We start from the raw sequence: 22,552 nt of genomic DNA on the forward strand, positions 1-22,552 counted from the left end.
AATTATTTAAATAAGATCTTTAAATAAGATCTGAAAATGTGACTCAGCCTGCAGAACTTACATGGGCCCTGCCCACACTGCTTCTTAGTCAGCTCTCCCTACTGTCCCTGCTCATCATCTTTCTCATTCAGTAGTGGTAAAGCAGACTCACTCTGTTCCTCTGTTTTTTGTTTTTTGTTTTTTGTTTTTATATTTAAAAATATATTTTCCATTTTATTGTGATAAGAACATTTAAACAGGAGATCTTTCCTCTTAACAGATTTTAAATATGCAATACAATATTTTTATCTACAGGCATGATGTTTTACAGCAGATCTCTGGGACTTACTAATGTCCTATAACTGAAGGTATATACCCACTGATTGGCAGTTTCCCATTTCTCCCTCCCTGTGTCCTCAGCCTCTGGCAGCCACCATTTTATGAGTTTGACCACTTTACAAATCTTCTTTTTTTTTTTTTTTTGACAGAATCTCTCTCTGTCACCCAGACTGGAGTGCAGTAGCGCAATTTCTGCTCACTGCAAACTCCCGGGTTCAAGAGATTCTCCTGTGTCAGCCTCCGGAGTAGCTGGAATTACAGGCAGGCACTACCACATCTGGCTAATTTTTGTAGTTTTAGTAGAGACGGGGTTTCGCCATACTGGCCAGGCTGATCTCAAACTCCTGACCTCAGGTGATCTGCCCGCCTTGGCCTGCCAAAGTGCTGGGATTTCAGGTGTGAGCCAACGTGCCCGGCCCACTTTACATTTCTTATATAAGTAGAAGCATGTAGTATTTATTCTTCTGTGACTGGCTTATTTCACTTAGCAACAAAAACACCTAATAATACAATAAAACAATGGGCTACATACTTGACTAGACATTTCTCCAAAGAGGACATACAAATGATTATGTATCGACAGAAAAAGTATGATCCATTGCCTCCCCATCATAAGGGTCACAGCCAACACCCCATATCAAAAGACATGTTAACAAGAGAAAAGCGTAAGAAGTTTATTTGATCAAGTTTCTTTGTGACACAGAATCTTTCAGAATGAAGACCCAAAGATACAGGGGAGGCTATCCGATTTTATGCTTAGGTTTGATGAAGTAGAGACTGTCATGTAGAAATGTGATTGGACAAAAAGGAGTATGATCTAATAATAGTAATAGACTGATTTGGGGGGCTGGGGAAAACCAAGCGAGGCCTGTGTCCAGATTCTCCTTGGCTGCTCTATGCAGCATTTTTAATTTCCAGGTCTGGGGGAGGACACTCTCTGGAATGGGAGTCTTATGACCTACAGTCAAGGTAGGTCAGATAATTTATTTATGTCTGTTCTTACAGAGAAAGGTGGGGAGAAAGTTAGAGTAGTATTTTTAGGTTTTATGTTGGCTTTGGGGAAAAGGGGTTCTGGTGTCTATGACCCACCTGGAGAGAAGAGGGATTCTAGTTTTTAAGGCTAGCCTTGGGAGAGAATGAGGCTGAGAGACAGGAGGAGGTCAGAAAGGGATTTTGCTTCTGAAGCTGTTTCTGAGGTCTTCACTTTGGGGTATCATTTTCTGAGCCTCAGCAGCCAACAAGTATGTGAAAAAGTCATTAATCATCAGGGAAATGCAAATTAAAACCAAAATGAGATATCACCACATATCTATTAGGATGGCTATTATATATAAAAAAGATAACAAATGTTGGGGAGGATGTGGAGAAAAGGGAACCCTTGTACACTGTGGGTGGGAATGCAAAGTGGTACAGTCATTATGGAAAACAGCATGGAGATTCTCAAAAAATCAAAATTAGACTACCTTGTGATTCAGCAACCCTCCTTTCTGGGTATTTATCCAAAAGAATTGAAATTAGGATCTAGGGGAGATACTAGCACTCTCATATTCATTGCAGCAATATTCACAATAGGCAAGATGTAGAGACGATATAAATATCCATCAATGGGTAAGTGAATAAAGAAAATGTGGCTTATACACATATCAGTATATTATGTAGCCATAAAAAGGAAATCCTGCAATATGTGACAACAGGGATGAAACTTGAAGACACTGTGCTAAGTGAAGTAACTATTTCTCTTTTTAAAGAATTACAGACTCTATGAATAGGGCCCATAAGCACACACTCTATCCTCCTGCGTGTGGCCATTGAGATGTATCCATACATGCAGGTGGCAACAGAGAAAAAGTAAAGTGCACCCTATTCTCTATTCCAGTGTATCAAAGGGAAATGCTTCTTTCTTACTAAAAATAGTTGAAATTTGGAAATTGTTCTCTCAGTGGTGTTCTGGATTAATAGCATCTGTCCATTTACATCTCTTTTTCGCTGTGATTTCTCTTTAACTACTGTCTCTTCCCTTGTTGGATTTATAATTCTTGAGACGAGCTGGAAAGAAATGATCAGAGCATCAAGGTTAAGAGAGACAACAGTGTCTCACCTCTCTTTCCTTCAAATAAGTGTCGGCTACATCAACACATCTGTTTATATCAGCAATCCCCAACCTTTTTGGCACCAGGGACCCGGATGAAACTGTTTCATCTCAGACCCTCAGGCATTAGATTCTCATAAGGAGTGTGCAACCCTTGCATGTGCAGTTCACAATAGGGTTCCTGCTCCTATGAGAATCTGATGCTGCCACTGATCTGATAGGAGGGGGAGCTCAGGTGGCAGTGCTGGCTTGCCTGCTGCTCATCTCCTGCCGTGCAGCCCAGTTCCTAACAGGCCAAGGACTTGGACCAGTCTGTGGCCTGGCGGTTGGGGACCGCTGTGCTATGTGATCTGGGTTGAACATGAAGTTTTGGTCAGAAAACAATGTAACATGCATATTGTAGAGGTGGCATTAGCCTTGTTTGCAACATGCCATAAAAGACAACGTAAGAGGTTTGAGTGTAGATGTTAGGAGATTTTTTTCCTCTCACGAAAGCATTCAGAATTATCATTTAACTTCTGTTTAAAATAAAACAAGAGAGGTAGTATGTTTTCTGCTTCCCTGAGGTTTGCTAGCAGATTTTAATAGCTCTGTAGGCTGAGAGATATTGTATTTCTAGAACATGGAAGCACAGAACTTGTCATTTGAAGGCAGTGTCTATCCCAAAGAAGTTATGCATTCTTGACTATAAAAGTAAAAGGCGGAAGTCCGTCATATTCGCTTTTGCATGGGGCAAGCAAACATTGCTGTTTTCATGCAAAAACCAAGGGAATAAACACAGAAGTATGTTTTGCTCAGGATTATCTTTAATTGTTTAATGAGTCTTCATAAAAGTTCAGGTGCATTCCCAATTCTCAGCTCTGTCCACAGCTGCATATTTTAATTACTCTGGAGTATAGAGGGAGATTTTGTTAATCCTTAGCTATAACATGCTTGAGTGATTTGAATACTTCTTCCCTAGGCCAGTAGCATGCATATTCTGTATTGAGGCCACATTAACTATGCAAGGGCCAAATGAAGACCTGTGAGAATGGTTTTCAAAACATGGTCCCAGCATGAGGGATGTGTTGTTACTAAGTCAAAACAACTCCACAAAGTTCCAATGAAACCCACAGGCTACTATAACCTCGGACCAAATACTCATGAATAAGTCTCTCAGGATGTAACCATCACTATGAATAAGTTTTAGGATATATTTTTAATGAATTTATTCTATTAAAAATAAAACAAATTCATTTACTATAGAGTAGAGATGCCCTTCCCTGGGGTATTCTATCTGTGAAATATCAGGGTTTATATCACAAGTCCAAATAAAGGATATTTCTTGAGATTTTAATCTCCTAAAATAAGTTTTGGTGACTTTTTTTGTCCAAGTGCAATTTTTGCTTGGATTTGAAAGGGTATTTATATTAGTAGGGGGCGAAGGTGAGAATGATTACAAAGGTTGCTTAGAATCTAACATGCTAAGCTTGTTTGTAAAGCAATCCTATATACCTGACACATGCGATTCTCTAGGATTGTTAGCTTGGGAACCAACTTCAATCCCAGAGACGCTGCTGAGGCTGGAAACATTTTTGGAAGCCTCCTTTAGAAATGGCTGTAAATGTCACTTTATAAATGATAGAGGACTTCCTCACTTATTTATGTTGATAACTCCTTTTAAAAAATACATTCTGTCATTTTCCTTATTTACTACATTTTACTTCAAATGATGTTTGGCTATTTAAAAAAACTTGAAACATAAAAAGGATATTGAAGAAAAATGAGAAAATCTGAATAAACTATGAACTTTAGTCAATAACAACGTTTGGTTCATTAATGTAACAAATGCATCATACAAATGTAAGATATTAATGATAGAGGAAATTGGGTATGAGTTATATGGAAATTCTCTGTACTATTTTTGCAATTATTTTGTAAATATAAAACTATTCCAAACTAAAAAATATTTTAAAAAAAGGACAGACCTCATGCTTAAGGTATGTTACCTTTTTTTGATACTTCTTATTGACTAAGAAAAGAAAAGAAAAGGAAATGAGGAATAAAATAGTAAATAACATTTTCTGGGCTTCTATTATATTTCAGAATCTTATATATGTATGCTTATTTAATTCTCACAATAGGCCCATCCAGTTGTTATTTCAATTTTGTAGGATAAAAAAAAGATACAAAGGTTAAATAAATTGGCCAAGGAAAAAATAGCTAATATGTGGTAAATGTGAGAATTCAAACCCATTTTTACCTAGGCCCTAAATTCTCTCCACTACATTATCATATGTCTTCCATAAATGTGTCATTGGCTTTGAAATTATTTCCCAAAGAGCAGTTTTCAAAACAGTATCACGTACAAATTGTCGAAAACTGACCACTTTGAACAGAGTAGCGCTGCTTTGGATATAAAATTTCTGGTGTATTTATCTTCAAAATTAGTCACACTATTTTCTCATTATTGTTACTAATTCTCTGATAAAGTCCATAGTAGTGACAGATCTTTCACATTTGGAGGAACTGTTTTCACTTCAGGGATGGTGAATCTCTTGGACCAATCTCCTTTCTGAACTTGTCATCAGGCCAAAGCGTCCATTTGGTAGAAAGGCCTGTAGTGTGGAAATGAGGTTGGCTCTTGGAAATGTGGGGCCCAAATAAATGCTCTATTAATGGAGGATCCAGGACTTTTGCCAACATGGTGGCTTATCCAGCTGCCAAGCGTATCATGGAGAAATAGAGAGACCTGTTCATGAGCCCAACAAATGCCGTGTTGGAAGTGGGCTTTCATACCTGCGGTGAATGCTGTGGTATATTGCCTGGACACTCACTTCCCCAGCTTCTGTGAGTGTTCACTGCTAGACTCTCACAAATGTGTCCCTCCGCAGGAATTGCCCTCTGCTGGAGGGGTTGCCTCACTACAGGATTGCCCCCTCCTTTGGGGATGCCTCCTTCCAGTGACTGATAGATGTCAGAGTAACAAAGGCTTGGTCCCCTTGCCTCAATACAGGGCATCTCTGAAGGAACCCCTAGCTTCAGAGCTCCTTCTGGGATAAGCTGAGGTCTCTCTTGCAATTGTCTCACACTTCAACTTTACCTTTTTCCCAGTTCTGTTTCCTTCACTCTCTCCAAGAGCGTTTCTCAGTAGGCCATTTATTTAATATATGGCCACCTCAGAATGAGTTTCCAGGGAAGCACAGTCTGTGACAACTCCTCAATGTGTTACTGCCTTCTCTCCTTTTGGGAAGAATCCACTAAATTTATAATGCTGTCTTTACTTAAAAGTGTAGACTGCATTTGCCCAATATAGCACTTGTGTCACCAAAATGTAATTTCTTTTCTTTTCTTTTCTTTTTTTTTTTTTTTGCATGTATTCCCTACAGAAGTGGTCTCTTTAAAGGTTGGAACTGTGTGTTGCACATTTCTGTGTCCCCATTGCTTGGTGCACTGTAGGAACTCAGAAAACATTTGTGGAATTGAATTGTACTTAGATACGCCAAATTAGTCAAGCTCCTTTCAAGATCTTTTATTTATATTGGTTTTGCTTCAAAGTTACTTTGTCATACAACCAAAAGCATTGATGGGATTATCCTGGACACTTATTTCTTATTTGTTAATACCGGTTGATTTTTAAAAAATGGGCCAAGATTTAAAAGGAATGGTTCTGGAAGAAAGAAATTCTGAAAACCAAGATTTGCCTACAGGTCAAAATTCTTCTTCTAATATGTGTGGTTCTGAAATAGAAATATACAAACTACAGGATATTGATTCAGAAATTATGATGATTTCTTCCAACCAAGGAATGACTACTTAGAACTAGAGGAAATTTTATGGTGCTCCAAATAATGTAATTTTGTTTACACAGATGATAGAATTGTCACATGTCACTTAGAGCTTACAATAAGCCGTGGCACAACAGCCATAGCCTCCTGCTTATAGTATCATTCCTCTTTTCCGTCTCTTCATTACCTATTTCATTTGTGCAACCTGCTAAGACTTAATTATGGGTTGGCTTGAGTACCTTTGCAGACAGGCCACTAGGGAATCTCTGCCCACAGACATCTTGAACAAAGCACAGACTCAAACTAGAACTGAGAAAATCACCAACTGGAAAACATCTCTGTGATTTCCCATCTAGAAGCAAAGCCTTGATAAATATTTTGACTTTATAGGCTCATAGGGCCTTAGCTTATGGGCCCTCTAGCTGTTGCCTACCGTGGTCAATGGGCTTGGTGTTAGTCCCTTACATTTCTATGGTTTATGTCTCCCAAGGCCTCTGTTAGATGTTTTATCTTGACTCCTGCCTTTGAGACCACTCTCCCATTCTCCATCATAGAATGTACTTGCACAATCAATTGCTGCTGAAACTTTCACTTAGTTTGAGAGTTAGGTAGTGAGTGCTATTAATAGTTGAAGTTGTGAGTCTGCCTTGACCCTGGAGGAGTTTTAAATATCCACTCAATCCTTTATATACTGAAAAGATTTAGGAGTTAATAAAGAGCATCCAATAGTTTGTGTCTTACCCAGCACAAAGCCAACTAACTTTCTTACTACTTGACATATCCATGAAACTTTATATTCAGTCTCATAACTACTTTTATGTTGGGTTGAATACTAATAATTCTCTTTTGCTGATGTTTAACTCTTCACATATATCTCTTGTCTTCTTAGAATAAATGTTCCCTAAGAGAAAAGTTCCTGTCTTATCTATCTTTTAATCTTTCAAAATGCTTGGAATACTGCTTTGCATATAACATGCTAGGCTAAATATAGTTGATTACACTCAGCATTCACTTCTACCTTCTTTTTATCACCATAAAAGGTCTGGGAGGCTAAAGACTACATTTCTCAAACTGCTTTTAAGCTTGGGTGATGAGGTGCTTTTTGCTGGGCCAGTAGGATGTATATGCATGAGATTGGAAGGGAGGTGGAGGACAGCTTTCCTCAAGAGTGTCAGCTGCAAGCCAACCCCTAAGAATGAAAGTATTTTCCATATCCTTGTGCCAAATTCCAATCTCTGGCCACCAGCTTGTGGGTGTGGGACAACAGGTGATCACAGCAGTAGTTCAGTAACCTTTGGAGCACAGCCAAGGGGGTGTAACTTTGATTAAAAAAATCTAATCAGTGGCAACTCCCTGACTGCCTTTTTCACTGATTTAGAGAATACCTAATTCCTTATTAGATTTCCTTCTTTTGAAATGTTGAGTATTTTTTGTTTCTTGCCTTGAACCCTGACTGTTATATAGTTGCTCTACATTATTTGTTGACATAGTAAAAATATTTTATGCCCATCTCAGGTTATGCAAGAAAGTTTTGCATTGTAGTTCTGTTTGTTTCTAATTTTATGTTTATGTTTCTAATTTATTTTTCTTTTCTTTTCTTTCTTTTTTTTTTTGGAGACAGGTCTCTCTCTGTCATCCAGACTGAAGTGCCATGGCATGATCATATGTCACTGCAGCCTTGAACTCCTGGGCTCAAGTGATCCTCTGGCCTCAGCCTTCTAAGTAGCTGGGCTATAGGTGTGCCCCATCATGCCTGGCTAATTTTTAAAATTTTCTGTAAAGACAGCATTTTGCTGTGTTGCCCAGGCTGGTCTTAAACTCCTGACCTCAAATGACTCTCCTGCCAAAGCCTCCCCAAGTACTGGGATTACAGGCATGAGTCACTGCTCCCAGCCCTAAGTTTCTAATTTCTGATGGACTACAAAGTGTTGAAAAGGGCTAAGGATTCATTTATATTCCTTTAGTCACTCTGATGGCATAATGAGCTCCTGGATTCTTCCAAACAAGCACAAATGCATTCAGTTGGTCGGTACAAAGGATTATAGCAAATAGGACATTATAGACTATAGAACTTTGAGTTGAAAAAACCTTGTATTGCGAAGTGAGCCTTTTCAAAAGGATCTGAAATGATTTACTCAACATCCTAAACAGTGAACACTCATTTATTTAAGCCCACGAAATCTCCCATGGATGCTTTTGATTTCATGGCAAAAATCCACATTCTGAAGCTGAATATTGTGGACTATTTGAGGAAAATTATATCTTTTACATGTAGTAGGCTTATCATGGGAAGAACTCAAAACACACTGAGAGATGTTTAGTGAGGCATGAACCATACATCATTTGCCTCTCTCCAAATGGCACTTCTGATTGTAGAGGTAGGACAACATCCCAGCGGTCTTGATTTTTGTCCACTGTGCTGTCTTGTGCCATTGGTCTGCTAAGTGTGTGATGCAGATAATCCTTTTTGTTTGAGCTTTCTGTAGTTCTTTCTCACATACATCCTCTCTGTGGGCCTGTAAATTAGAACTGCGTCCAGTAGTTCAGCAACCTTGGCTTCCGTGAACATAATGATGGATGCTGACATTAACATGGTAACTTACTGCTTACAAATCTTTCACAAATTATAATTATCTGAGCCTTTCAAGCTTAGTGAGGTAAGTAAGGCAGGTCTGTATCATACCACACTTATTTTATGGGTAGGGAGAAAAATATCCTAGAGACAGTCACATATATATTAAAATGAAGGATGGAATCAGTTGGGATTTTTAAAAATTATTTCTATGTTGTTAGCTGATGTCTTCAAAAATATTTGCTAGAAGGTTGAACTATTGTGTCCCAAAATTAAAAGTCAATTGTATTAAAATGCCTAAGCCCCAAGTCCAGTCTGTGGTAATGGGTGATCTGGTAAAGATTTCTCCACAGGAGGTCTCTCAATATCTGATGTTTACAAGTTATCGTGATTTATAAGCAAGAGAGAAGGTAAAAAAGACACTTTGCAGGATAATTTTTGAGCTTTTACCAACCTTTGCAATCTAGATTTTGACCCTGAGGCAAAGGGATCATCCGAGTCTTTCTGGTTTCCTGGACTCTTCTGGTCCACTGGCTGTGAATTATTCAAGGGCAAACAGACCATGTCATTCATTTGTAAACCGTGCGCCTTGAACAGTGCTGAAAACAGAGTCAAATGTCCACTAAGCCTGGCTAGTGGTTCTTATCCCATAGTTCCTCTGAATTAATTCATTATCATTTGAGGTACTGTGTCAAATGCTTAACCTCCAGTGCTAATGTGTATCTCCAGCCCTTCATTTGGGATTCTCTTCTAGTATAAAAGCAATCAATTTTTTTCCTGGCGTGGTGGCTCTTTATAAATGCTTGCTGTTTATTGTGTCTGCTCCCATTATTCTCTCTCCTTACACATTTAATTCACTCTTATACTTTATTTTGTTTTGTTAGATGCTATTGCCAAATCACAAAATACATACAGATAGAATATGAGTGTAACACTTTCCCACTCTGTTCTAGACACATGCTCTTTAACAAGAACATTTTTATCGTCAAATTGGGAGGAATAGAAGGAACACTGAGTCATTCCCCAGGAGTATGAGAAAACCTGGTGCTGCAGTGGGGACTTGGCTTTCCCACCTGTCCTGCCTGGGTTCACACTGGGCTAAAGCATCAGATGGAGGAGACAGGGTACTGACTACATCGACACTGACTCTTCCATTGCACTGGAATGATTGACAACTGGTTGGCAATTCTTCTGTGAGAATTTTCAGGGGACAAGGGTATTCTGAGGCTGGCTCTTTCAGGCTTCTTGTTGTTGTTCCATTTTTAATACATCCCTTTCTTTTCAAAGAAAAAAAAGTCTTGTATTTTTGAGGGTTCAATTCAGATTAGAATTTTTTTGGTATGTAAGTTATGAGTATTTTTTTTAATCCTCTACTGCCCACATCCTCCTAATGTCTAAGAGGAACTGAATTGGCAGCAAGTAGCACATCTATTTGCTTCTCCTTTTCCTGAGAAATTCCCAGAAGATCCTTTCAGAAAAACAGGCTTGAATTGTGCCCGCTCCTTGTTGCTAATGCTCACTAGGAGAGATGGCAACACTAATGCAAGCAGTTATTAACAATGGCATTTGGGCCATGAGTGGCTTGCAGAAGTTGAGAATGCAGTATTTTAAAATGGGACTGTGTGGAAAAGCTGAATTCAAATTGAGAAGGGGGCTGCACATGTGCTTCATTTAACTTCAGACAAATTTTTGACTACTTGTGTCATATGCAAATGTGTACAACAATGCTTGAAATTGGATTTCCATTTTACTTAATTAGATTAGTGCAAGATCTGCATAATAATCAACAGTTAGTAGTCCTGCTACTCCTGGGGTTGAGAATTTCAAAATGATTGCTGGTTTTGAAGTTTGGTCTGACCCAGGGGAATTAGGTCAATTGGTTGATTTTGGGTATAGCTATGGTTGGTTATACTTACATTTGCGTGGTCTGACTAAAAGACCTCAATTTTCTTTAACTCAGAAAGGTAGACATAAAAATAGAATTGTGTTTTTTTAAAATTCCATAGAAGTAATTAAGGATTTTTTTTAAAGACTACGCTCTAACAAAAATAAGTTTGTTTTATTTTTTCCTGAGTTTTAAAGAAAATGAGTAATGAAACCTCACTGCATGTTTTCTCTCCAACATGAATAATAGGAATTTGAAATCCATTATAATTACAATTAGGGTGTTTTCTCTCCAGGTTTTAGATATCTACAGTGTGTGGCCTGCAAAGAGAACAGCTTTACATAATTACAAAAGACAAGGAAGATTGGTTTCAGAAAAGCCAATGGTGGAACAGATGATTACATATAAAATTCTGGGCAAGAAGACAATGAAAATACTAAGAGAGAGAGAGCTCAAGAGAGCGATACTAAGAACTCATTCAGAAATCAAGAAAACCCAAATAGCATTTATCCAAGCAGAGAGCAGCTCTGCAGTGTTCTATTAAGCAAAAGGAAGGCAGATGTTCCATTTTGTCCCTGTTGGGAAGGTTTTCATTTATAGCTGGGTGATGTTTTTAAATAAGACTTTCCTAAGTAACTGCTTTATGGAAGGAAATCGAATTTCTATGACAGGTTAGAGGAGTTTTAGGCCGCTCTGGTGGCTCTCAGATGGGCAGTTCAAACTTTGACTTAAAGGTAGCATGTAGAAATGGAAAAAGTTCAAGACTTAGAGTTAAGGACTCAATGTCTGCCTTTGCCATTAAGTACTCTTTCTACCTTTCATGCCTCAGTTTCTTCATTTGTTAATCAGGATTATAATAACACACTGTGTGAAATTGGCACACCTTTTAACTTCCCTGGGTCTCAGGATTTTTATCTGTAAAATGAGACTATTTTATGACTCTAGAGAACATCTAAGCAAGGATACTTTGGTTTTTATGTAAGCAAATTCTCAATTACCTCCCTATATCTCATATTCTGGCTCTGCTGTTTGTTTTTCATGTTTCGTGGAGTGTTTATGAAGATTAAATGAGACTACGTACAGATAATTGCTTTAAAAGTTATAGAGGGTGACCTAGAAATCAAAGTGAGACTTTTATTGCTAAGTCAACATCAGGTCTTGAAACAAATTCCAAATTTTTGCCAAAGTGTCTATAAATCATACATCCAGTCCAGCATAGGATCCTAAGGGGGAAATTTCCCACCCCAAAATTGGTAAGTGGTGGAGACAGAATTTAGACCAAGTCAGTGCAATCAAGGTCCATGTTCCTGATGATGGTCTGTATTGTGCAAATAGTGGGAATGACCAAAATTCAAACTGAATCAGGAAGAATACTGATGAAGAGGTTCATACCTACTTTTCCCTTTTCCTTTGGATTCTTTCCATCGGGGGAAATGTCCATAAATCCTTCTTTACTTCTCATAATAGGCCTCTGTAATGTCAAAGGAGAGATCGTCTGGAGCATTGCTTTTACTGAGGTGTCAGATGAGTTCTAACCCCTGTGATTAGGTTATTGATGAGGAAAATACACATTTTTCCCTTATCTGTTATATATGATCCATGTAAATTGAGTTTTTAGATTTAGCCATGCTGGAAGACTAAATGTGTTCTTGAAAATCTGTGAATGGCTGAGGTTTTCTTAAATTTTATAGCCTAAGTTATTGGTAATGTACTTCATAAATCTCAAGAGATAAGAACCCATGCAAAGATGTTATTATTAAAGACGAAGTGTTTATAATGGATGAGTTATGGTGGTAGAGGTGGTGGTATGTGTGTTTTCATTTAATTGGGAAGAGATAGGTGTAATGATATGGGCAGGGCTTTGTTGATAATATCTCTGCAGTGTCACCTTTTCTGAGTCAGACTGGAGGCAGATTCCAACCTGCTTCCATGACATCCGGCAGGCATAATGAGGCCAACAACATTTGCTAAGACCGTGTGAGTTAGAATCATGCTTGTCCTCAAGATTTATAAGTACCACATTTATAAAAGAAAGATTGTCTTAATGTTATGTAACAGACTGGATGTAGGACGGAAGGAAGTGGAAGGAGCCATGGATATATCAAAGGTTTCCAACTTGGGTGACTGAGACAGTGGGGACAGGAAGAGAAACAGGCTTGGTAAGAAAGATGATGACATTTTTGGACATCTTGTTTGTGAAGTGGTTGTGAGATATCCAGCTGAGGATGACAATAGGCTCTGTGTTAGGCCATTCTTGCGCTGGTATAAAGAAATACCGAAGACTGGGTAATTTATAAAGGAAAGAAGTTTAATTGGCTCACAGTTCCACAGGATGCATAGAAAGCATGATGCTGGCATCTGCTTGGTTTCTGGGGCAGTCTCAGGAAACTTACAGTCATGGCGGAAGGTGAAGGGAGAGTTGGCACTTCACATGGCTGGAGCAGGAGCAAGAGAGAGAGGGGTGAGGTGCTACCCACTTTTAAATGACCATAGCTCATGAGAACAGCACCAAGGGGATGGTAGGAAACCATCATGAGAAATCTGCCTCCATGATCTAGTTACCTCCCACTAGGTCCCACCTCCAACAGGGGGGATTACAATTTGACATGAGAGTTGGGCCGGGACACAGATCCAAACTATATTAGGCTCTACGAAGTAGAAGTTTAACTCAAGGGTCGGGGAAGTATCTGTAGTTGATATGGTTGGGCTGTATCCCCACCCAAATCTCACTTTGCATTGTAATAATCTCCATGTGTCAAGGGTGGGTTCAGGTGGAGATAATTGAATCATGGGGGTAGTTTCCCCTATACTGTTCTCATGGTAGTGAATAAGTCTCACAAGATCTCATGGGTTTATAGATGGGAGTTCCCCTGCACAAACTCTCTTTGCCTGCTACCACATAAGACATGACTTTGCTCCTCCTTTGCCTTCTGCCATGATTGTGAAGCCTCTCTAGCCATGTGGAACTGTGAGCCAATTAAACATCTTTCCTTTATAAATTACCCAGTCTCTGGTATGTCTTCATTAGCAGTGTGAGAATGGTCTAATACAGTAGTTAATGTGTGGGGTTGGGATGCACCAGCTTTGTGAAGATGGGGTGACCTAGCAGAAGAGATGGACATTGGAATAGGATGTGTAATGAGATTTTCTTATTAGAGCTGATTTTAAACAGAGGGAGGTACAGAATGAAGAAGAAGAAATAGTACTAGCAGATAAATTGGGATGCAGTCTTGGCTGACACAACTGCATATTTCTACTTTGGGGCTCTAGCACATTTTGTGCTATTTGCTGGAAAAGTTCTTCCCCCATAAAACTATGTTGGTGATTGCCTCACCCTTTTCAGAACTTGGCAAAAATGTCACTTTCTCAATGAAGCATTCAATGACTATTCCTTTTAAAACTGCAATCTCCCCTTTGTTCATCATTCCCTGTCTTTCTACCCTGCATTATTTCTCTAAGCACTTATCACCATGTCACATACTGTCAGTTCAACTTAATGAGTTGTTTAATGTCAGTCTCTATGTATTGGAATTGCAAGCTCTATAAGGGCAAAGATTTTTGTTTACTTTGTATTTTGGGGATCTCTTAGATTTCCTGGCATGTAGTAGGAGCTCTAAAAATACTTGTTGAGAAAATATATAGGCTCAGAGGGGCCTAAAGGTACAGATTTCATGTGATCATTTGCCTTGAAAATTTGGGAGAGCGCAGTTTTGGAGGAAAAGTGAAAAAAAAGATTATACCCTAAAACTTGATAGCAGGAAACTAGAGACCAGGTTTTGTGACTAGAAAATAGTTAAAGAAGACAAATGGTAAAGCAATTTGTCTTCTAGATAGGATAATTTAGAATATTAATGGGGCTGCTGATAAGTTAGTCAAGAAAATTAAGGATGCGCTTGCAGTGTTTGTGCAGGTGGAGATTGATGACAAGGGAGCCAGTTTGGAGGGACGGCAGCACATTTGAAAACCAGGCAGGCTGTGGCTCATTTCAGCTGGGCACAATGATGTCTCTCATATACTAAGGGTTGTTGTAAATGGTAGGTAAGGTTTGGCTTCTTAAAGTGCTTTGTTGTAATGTCTCTATAATGCAAAGAAATTAAGGATTACAACAGAGAAACTACCTGGGTTGATAAAATGAAGAGAAATGAATATTCTAGATTTAGGAAATTTGAAATTAAATACTTTTTGAGAAAAATACAAAGTTTAGCATGATATAACTAAAATTCTTAAACATGATTGAATGATATGTTAAAATATAGGAAAAACTAAGTGTAGCTTACAACATTTTATTGCAGAGTTTTAAAAGGATATAAACCAGTTGTGGAGAAGACAGTTGTCTCTCTTGCATCCTCAGAAGGTCCAGTTGGCTCATGGACTTCCTGGTAGTGCAACTTTCCACACTGGGAAGGCCCCTGGGTTACCAGGACCCAACCTGAAATGGCCATTGCAAGGTCTTAGGAAAAGACCTGCAATTGTGGTCTGTAGTCCACGAGACAAATGTTTGACTTAATTAGGTTCTGTTCAAATGATGAGCTGACCAATATTATATGTATTTAAAGGCTTTTATATTCTAAAACACAAATAACTGCATAATATTTACATATATTCACTGACTTCTTTTTCTGCAAGGAGAGTTTGGATAACTAACTTCTCAAGAGTGATAACACTTATCTTCCCATGGGCTGATCACTTTCAGTGATGCTTCAATTTTTGATCTAGTCTTAGTGAACACCAAGCTAGAGGAGGTATTACTCTCCTTTCATCTCTCCTGTTTTCTCTTCTACATGCCTTAAAGCTCTTCTCATGTTTTCTTCTGGTGCCGCTCAGGATTCTTTGGCTGTAAGCAACAGACGTCAGTTCTGGCTAATTTACAATAAAGAGGAGTTTCATAGAAGGTGGGGGTGAACACACAGAATTAGAGAATTAGAGCATTAGGCTTGGAGCAATCAGGGATGAAGCAGCTCCAGACGGTCTTGCTGGCAGAAATGTCTGCATAGTTTTGCCCAGGCTGAGCTCTGAAATTAGTTTTCTCCAGCAATTTTTAGTGTTTGCACCACATGGCTCATGATTCACATTCTAGGAAAGGATATCCGTTTTCTCGAGGTTGGCCAAGGGGAGATAGGGCCCCCAATTTATATTCCCACACATCTGATCCATTGGGGAGGGGTAATTCTCTCAAAACAAAAACCAAAAAATCAAAGACCATAAAATAGACCATGGTCAGTGAAAAAGCAGCCAATATCTAAAACCACCGTAGGTTAAAAAAAAAAAACCCTGGAAGTTAACTGCTGTGCCCCTGGATGTGGCCAAGGCAGTTTAATCTCTGTGCTTCAGATTTTATCTTGGACACCTCTAGTTCCTTGATGCTTTCTTCCATAGTGTATCAGAGTGCTGGTAGAAAATTAGCTCACTTTTTGTTGGTGTGTTCTGTGATGAAATTGTGGACAGAAATTAGATGGAGCTTTATAGTTTCCATCTGATAATCTGTATCTGTAGGTGAATGAAAATAGGATTTTAAATAACTTAGGCAGGATGTTATTAAACAGTGATTGAGAGCTACCACTTTCAGTAGTTTTAATGTTGTTACTTTTCTAGAATATTTTCTTTATTTTACTTCTCGGTGAGGATCTGTTTTCAGCTTGATCCCTATTCAGAAAGTCTTATCCTAAGGGATTTTTTTTCAGGCTTTGCTGTAATAATGCTGTTACTCCCTCCATCTCCCACTTATTTCTCACTCACTGGTCTAAAGGTCCAGTGGTTCTGATGGACCCTGCTGTGCTCAGTTGGGCTTAGCTGGGATTGGCTGAGCTTGGCTCTAGGCTGCAGGTTGTATTTACATTTGGTCTAAAAGCATCCTTATTCTGGAACCAGTGATTCCTTAAGGCATGCTCTTCTAATGGTGGGTACAGGAGTGTAAGGGGCTGGTGAAACTTGCCAGGCCTCTTAAACCCTCAGCTTGGAAGCAAGTGGCATGTATCATTTTTGCCCATGTTCCAATGGCCAGAGCAAGTCAAGTGACCATGCCTAGTGTTGAGGAAGCCATAGCAAGGTCAGAGAAGAAGGATAAATTGCAAACAAATAATGCTATCTTCCACAGGGCTTAAAATCTTTTCTTATCTTCATTCCAGCTGCAATGGGTTGCTGCAGAGAGCAGGCAGCTGAATGTCCTGGTTAGAAAGGGAACTAACTGAAGGTACCACAGATGTAGTGATTGCTGATGGTAGGAGAAGGAAAAAAAGTTTTATACAGGAATCGGTCAGTTTAAATTTTGTTTTATGAAGACACAAAGCAAATGCCTAAGCAAGGACCTGTACTCGGCAAAACGAGAATGGAGGCCCAAATGGAAAACCATTTAGAGATGAAAGAGCACCTATGCAGCATGGGATGGACATGTGGGGCCAGAGCACACCTGAAGAGAAGAGAGGCTACCCTCTTGGCCATCCTGGTCAGATGTCGGTCACATTGTGTGAGAAGGAATTGAAGATTGGTTTCAGGACCAATTATTTACATCCTGTAGTTTGCATATAAACCTATATAAAAAATACTTACAGAAGACTGAAAAATCGTTGACACAAAACTGTGCTCACATGACCATATCTTCTCCAGTATCTTCCAAATTTAATATTTTTGTTTTTCAGGGTGTCTCATCAGTCATTTGCAATGACACTTGATTTTTTAAAATAAAGCCCTTGGTTGTATTAATAGATACCACAGCTAGGTAGGTACTACTTGATTATTAAGGTCAAAATGCTGGTGATCAAAGTATGCAAAACCAAGAAAGCAAGTTAGCTTTTTACAGAATGTGTATGTGTTATATACGTTTATGAATAAGGAACATGTTATCCTTTCATATCCCCAAGAATTGAAGTGTAGACACTCCAAATAAAATTAAAAAAAAATTTGTTAGAGACGGGGTCCTGCTCTGTTGCCCAGGCTGGAGTACAGTGACATGATCATAGTTCACTGCAGCCTCGACCTCCTGGACTTACGTGATATTTCTGCCTCAGCCTCCCGAGTAGCTGGAAATACAGGTGCATGCACCCATGCCCAGCTAATTTTCAATTTTTTTCACAGAGACAGAGTCTTACTATGTTGCCCAGGCTGGTTTTGAACTCCTGGCCTCAAGCTATCCTCCCTCTTTGCTGCCCAAAGTGCTGGGATTACAGGTGTGAACAACTGTGTCTGGCCTAAAATCAATTTATTTAAAATATAAAGTTATTAGGTTATGCATATAGACATAGAACTAACTATCTGACCACAAATGATATGAAGGCAATTCATACAATGTTATTAGCCCTGCAGTGGCCTCTATCTTGTCCAGCACTGTCAGCCTGTAGGCAGAATCTGAGATTAGAAGGTGCTAGTATAATTTATTTAAACATACTTTCTGAGCATATTCTATATACTGGCTAGTCTCAAAACTTAATTTCAGTCACAGCACACAGAATTCTGTCTTAAGTACATTTCTCTCTTGGGGTGGTATGGGTAACCTCTCCTCTCCCCTAATTAGTTGTGTGTTCCTGTGTCTCAACCTGTAAAATGAAAATAACAACACTAATATTAATAGTAACAATAACAACAATAACAGCAACAACAGCACAACATAATAAACCACTACATGGTGTTTCTCTAAAGAGAAAATATTTTGCAAGAGAAAAGAGGTTTGTTAGTGTTAGCATGTTGCTATTGACTTATGAAGAAATGATGGGCATCTCACAGTTGTAGGTTGAACAAAATGGAGGCAAACTGACCACTTGAACAGCTGTATATCCATAGGAATGTGGAATAATATTTTATGACATGTTTGTTTCCTAGGGCTGCTGTAACAAATCAACCCAATCTTGGTGGCTTAAACTAACAGAAATTTATCCCAGCACAGTTCTACAGGCTAGATGTCCAAAGTCAAGGGTTGAGCAGGGCCATGCTCTCTCTGAAGGCTCCGATGAAGAATACTGCCTTGTTTCTTCTTAGCTTATAATGGCTCCTGGCAATCTTTGGTGTTCCTTGGCTTGTAGTGGCATCATCTCTGTCACCATCTTCCTTTCTTCCCTGTGTGTGTGTCTGTGTGTTGCCAAATCTCATTTTTCTTATGTCAGTTATTAGACTTAAGTTCCAATCTAATCCAATATGTCCTCATGTTAATTACATTTGCTAAGACCCTCTTTCCAAATAAGGTTACATTCACAGGTACCAAAATTTAGGACTTAAACATATCATTTTGGAAGACAAAACAACTCATTATAGACATATAATAGAATGAAGTGATAAGATGACAATCTCCTCAGTTGACAAGATGTTATCAATGGATCAGTAATAAACTGAAGTTGATCATTGCTTACCTTTTTTTAAATGGAGAACTAAGGATAAGGTCCTAAATCATTTCAAAACAATGGAAAATCTGTAGACCAAATTTGGGAAAACAGGGCAAACTGATCACAAAAGTCATACTTTCTTCATTGTTTTCAGATGGCAACTGAAAATATCCTTTTTTTTTTTTGAGACGGAGTTTCACTCTTGCTGCCCAGGCTGGAGTGCAATGGCACAATCTCTGCTCACCACAACCTCTGCCTCCTGGCTTCAAGCGATTCTCCTGCCTCAGGAGAGTAGCTGGGATTACTCTCCCAAGTAGCTGGGATTACCAGCATGCACCACCACACCTGGCTAATTTTACATTTTTAGTAGAGACAGGGTTTCTCCATGTTGGTCAGGCTGGTCTCGAACTCCCCACCTCAGGTGATCCGCCTGCCTCGGCCTCCCAAACTGGTGGGATTACAGGCGTGAGCCACTGCACTTGGCCAAAAATTCAACCTGATGCAGATAAAGATAAAACAATAAGCCTAGGGCGATAAACTGGGTTAAAGAGAAACTCAAATGATCATGCAGCATACTAATCAGGAGTGGAATCAGTATATTTAAATCCTTGAAATTATCAGGTTAGACTATTCCTCCTTTTAAAGTAATTGATTAGGAGACAGATATTATCATATAAGGTATATAAACTGATAGGCAAAGGATATGGTTTTTAGAACTGTAGATATAAGGACATAGAGCTGTGTCAGATTGTATTTTATGTAAGCTGTAATGCTACCAATGTTTGACTTAACCTAGTGAAAAATGCATCCATGCTTTTTAAAGGTTCATAAATTTCTTAGCAGAGTTTAGCAGGCAGTTTCATTCTCTGTCCTAATTAACAATAAAATATTTTAAGTAAACTGCAAGGGAAATTATTTCAGATCCATTAATCTGAAGAACTACTATGCTTTTATCACTTATAGTCTTGGTCCATCTGAAGATGGTGGTGTTTCAGAATACCAGTGTATTTATAATGGCAGACTTTTCTGTAAAGCCTCATCTACCTGCACTGTATATTCATAGAATAATAGACACTGATGATAAGGTTACTATCGCATTTGCACAATGACTTGTTAGAAATTTAAGGGTTTCATGGGTAGGTGTTAGCTTGGCAACTCTACCCTCCATGGGTTTATTTTGTTTGCTGTAATGGTTAAATTTTATGTGTTAACTTGTCTATGGTGCCCAGTTGCCTGATCAGTCACTGGTCTAGATGTTGTGGTGAAAATATTTTGTAGATGTGATTAATATGTACAATCAGTTGACTTTAAGTAAAAGAGGAGAGTGAGTACCAATGTGGCTGACTAGAAGCAGCTAGTGAGCACCACTCTCACAGAGAGGAGATAGAGCAGCCAGTAGACACCAGCTCTTCAACTAGATGGTTCAGGAGGACACACTGGGATTCATCAAGGAAGCAATAAGGTCCATGGGGAACAGAGAAGAGCAAGACAGGAAGCCACCTACCTGGGACTGCTGCTGAGTCAAGGGAGGCTCCCCACTATGGGGAAATGGTGAGTGAGAGTCCCCAGGGGCCCACATTTCTGCCACAGACCTTTGCTACCGTGGGCACAGGAGATCCCCCTGACCTCCTCCCCCTGGGGCCTTTTGACTGACATGGAGAGCTATGTGGGTTCTGGGCAGAGCCGTAGCTTAGGCACATGCAAAGTCCCAAGGGCTTTGGACCCCTGAGCACTCCAGGCCAGCAGCAGTAGCTCCACCAACAAGGTAGGCTAGGCTCTCTCACATTCCTGAGGATAGCGGCTGGATCCAGACTGCTGAGGAGTGGACCGATTTGCCTCCGCTACACCTCTGCTACACATCACCTGCTGGCCTGGGACCTCAGCACAGCCACCCCACCCCTGCCTGAGCACTCAGACAGGTAGCGGCTTTGCATTTCTCTGGGATGGCGCTACCAGAGGTAACAGAGAGGCCTATCATTTTTGCTGCTGCAGTCCCTGCTCCTACTGTCCTCAGGCTTGGGAGGGAGTGAAGAATTTAAGGACCATTATGGGTCTCCAGCATAGTGCAGCTACCTTACAGAAAAGTGGCCAGACTTTCCTATGCAGGTCCCTGCCGCTGCTACTCCTCACTGGGCAGGGCCTCCCTGCCTGGGCTTCCAACACAGCCACCCTACCCCACCTGAGCACATCAGTCAGTGGCGGCTTTATGTTCCTCTGGGGAGGAAACTGACAGAGCAGGAGCACCGTCATCTTGGACAAACAACGCCACTTTAAGTTCCAGCTCTCTTTCTAGCCTCATGCATTTCAAGGAAATCACTTCTCTTCTAACTATGAGCAGCCAGAAAGAGGAGACAGTAAAACATAGATAAGACAGCTTGGGCACAGAGGGGGATGGGGGGAAAGTCCCTTTGGTAACTGCCAAAATTTACACTCATAAAATGGGCCCCAGTAAAACAGTGGGCCTTAATAAGCACATTCCTTTCCCTTCAGGTGCACTAAGATAGGGAAGCTAAAAGCAGACTCGGGGGTATGCCTGCAGTTGCAGAAAGATGTTTGGGAACAGACACACAACTCTCCCTCCCAGATAAGCACAACAAAGAGACACAGAAGCAATCCAAGCCTCTGATAAACTCTCCCACCCTGAATCCTTAAAAACTCCTAGTCTGTAAGAGAGTGTGCCTCTGACCTAACTTGGCCAGAAGCTCCTCTCGGGTTTGTTTTCTCTAAAATAAAACTGTCTTGACTGGTGAGCTGCATTTCATGTTTCTTTCCTCTTTAATTCTTACAGAAATCCCAGAGACAACCCAAAACCCTATTGCCACTGGAGCTGCAGAAGTACCACTTGCTGTCCTTGGGCTGGAGAAGAAACAAAGAGCCTGGATGTTTTGCTGGCACCTCGAGCATGACACAGTCACCATAGAGAGAGGAGCCCAGCCTCTCAGTCTCTCTTCCCTGTGAGCCTCTACCTCCCACTCTTCACCAAGCAGCCCTGCCCCCCACAGAGCTGCCCCTCCCCTGCATGAACATTTCCATTGGCAGTGGCTCTGTTTCTCCAGGGTGAGGCTCCCAGATGCTACTGAAAGTCCCTCTGCCTTTGCAACTGCAGAGGTACTGCCCTTGCTGCCTTTGGACTGGAGAAGGAACAAAGACCCTAAGTGCTTTACTCATACCTCCAGCCTGCCACAGCTGCCCTAGGGAGAAGAGGCCATTCTGTCTTCCCTGCAAGCCCCTCATCCCCGTGTTCATCACCAGGCAGGGCCTCCTGGCTTGGGCCCTCAATGCAGCTACCCATCCTGGGGCTGACTGTTCCAATTGGCAGCAACTCTTAATTTCTCTAAGAGAAGTTAAGTGAAATGAAGTCCCAAGAGACAAGTGAAAGGCCCTCTGCCATTTACACTACCAAGGTCCCTTACCCTGCAGCTCCCAAGCTGGGGAGAAAACAAAAAGCCAGAGTTCACCCCAGGGTTGCAGTGCACAGCCTGAGAATGCCAAGCTGGGATATGCAGCCAGCATTGAATTGAAGAGGAGCCCTACACTCTCAGAGTACTGAGAGAGAACACTGCTGCAATCATGAGGAAATGCAGAGGAGCTAATGCAGAGGAGCTAATGTGG

Source organism: Pan paniscus, chromosome 12, assembly GCF_029289425.2.
Source record: "Pan paniscus chromosome 12, NHGRI_mPanPan1-v2.0_pri, whole genome shotgun sequence".
Lineage (NCBI taxonomy): Eukaryota > Metazoa > Chordata > Mammalia > Primates > Hominidae > Pan > Pan paniscus.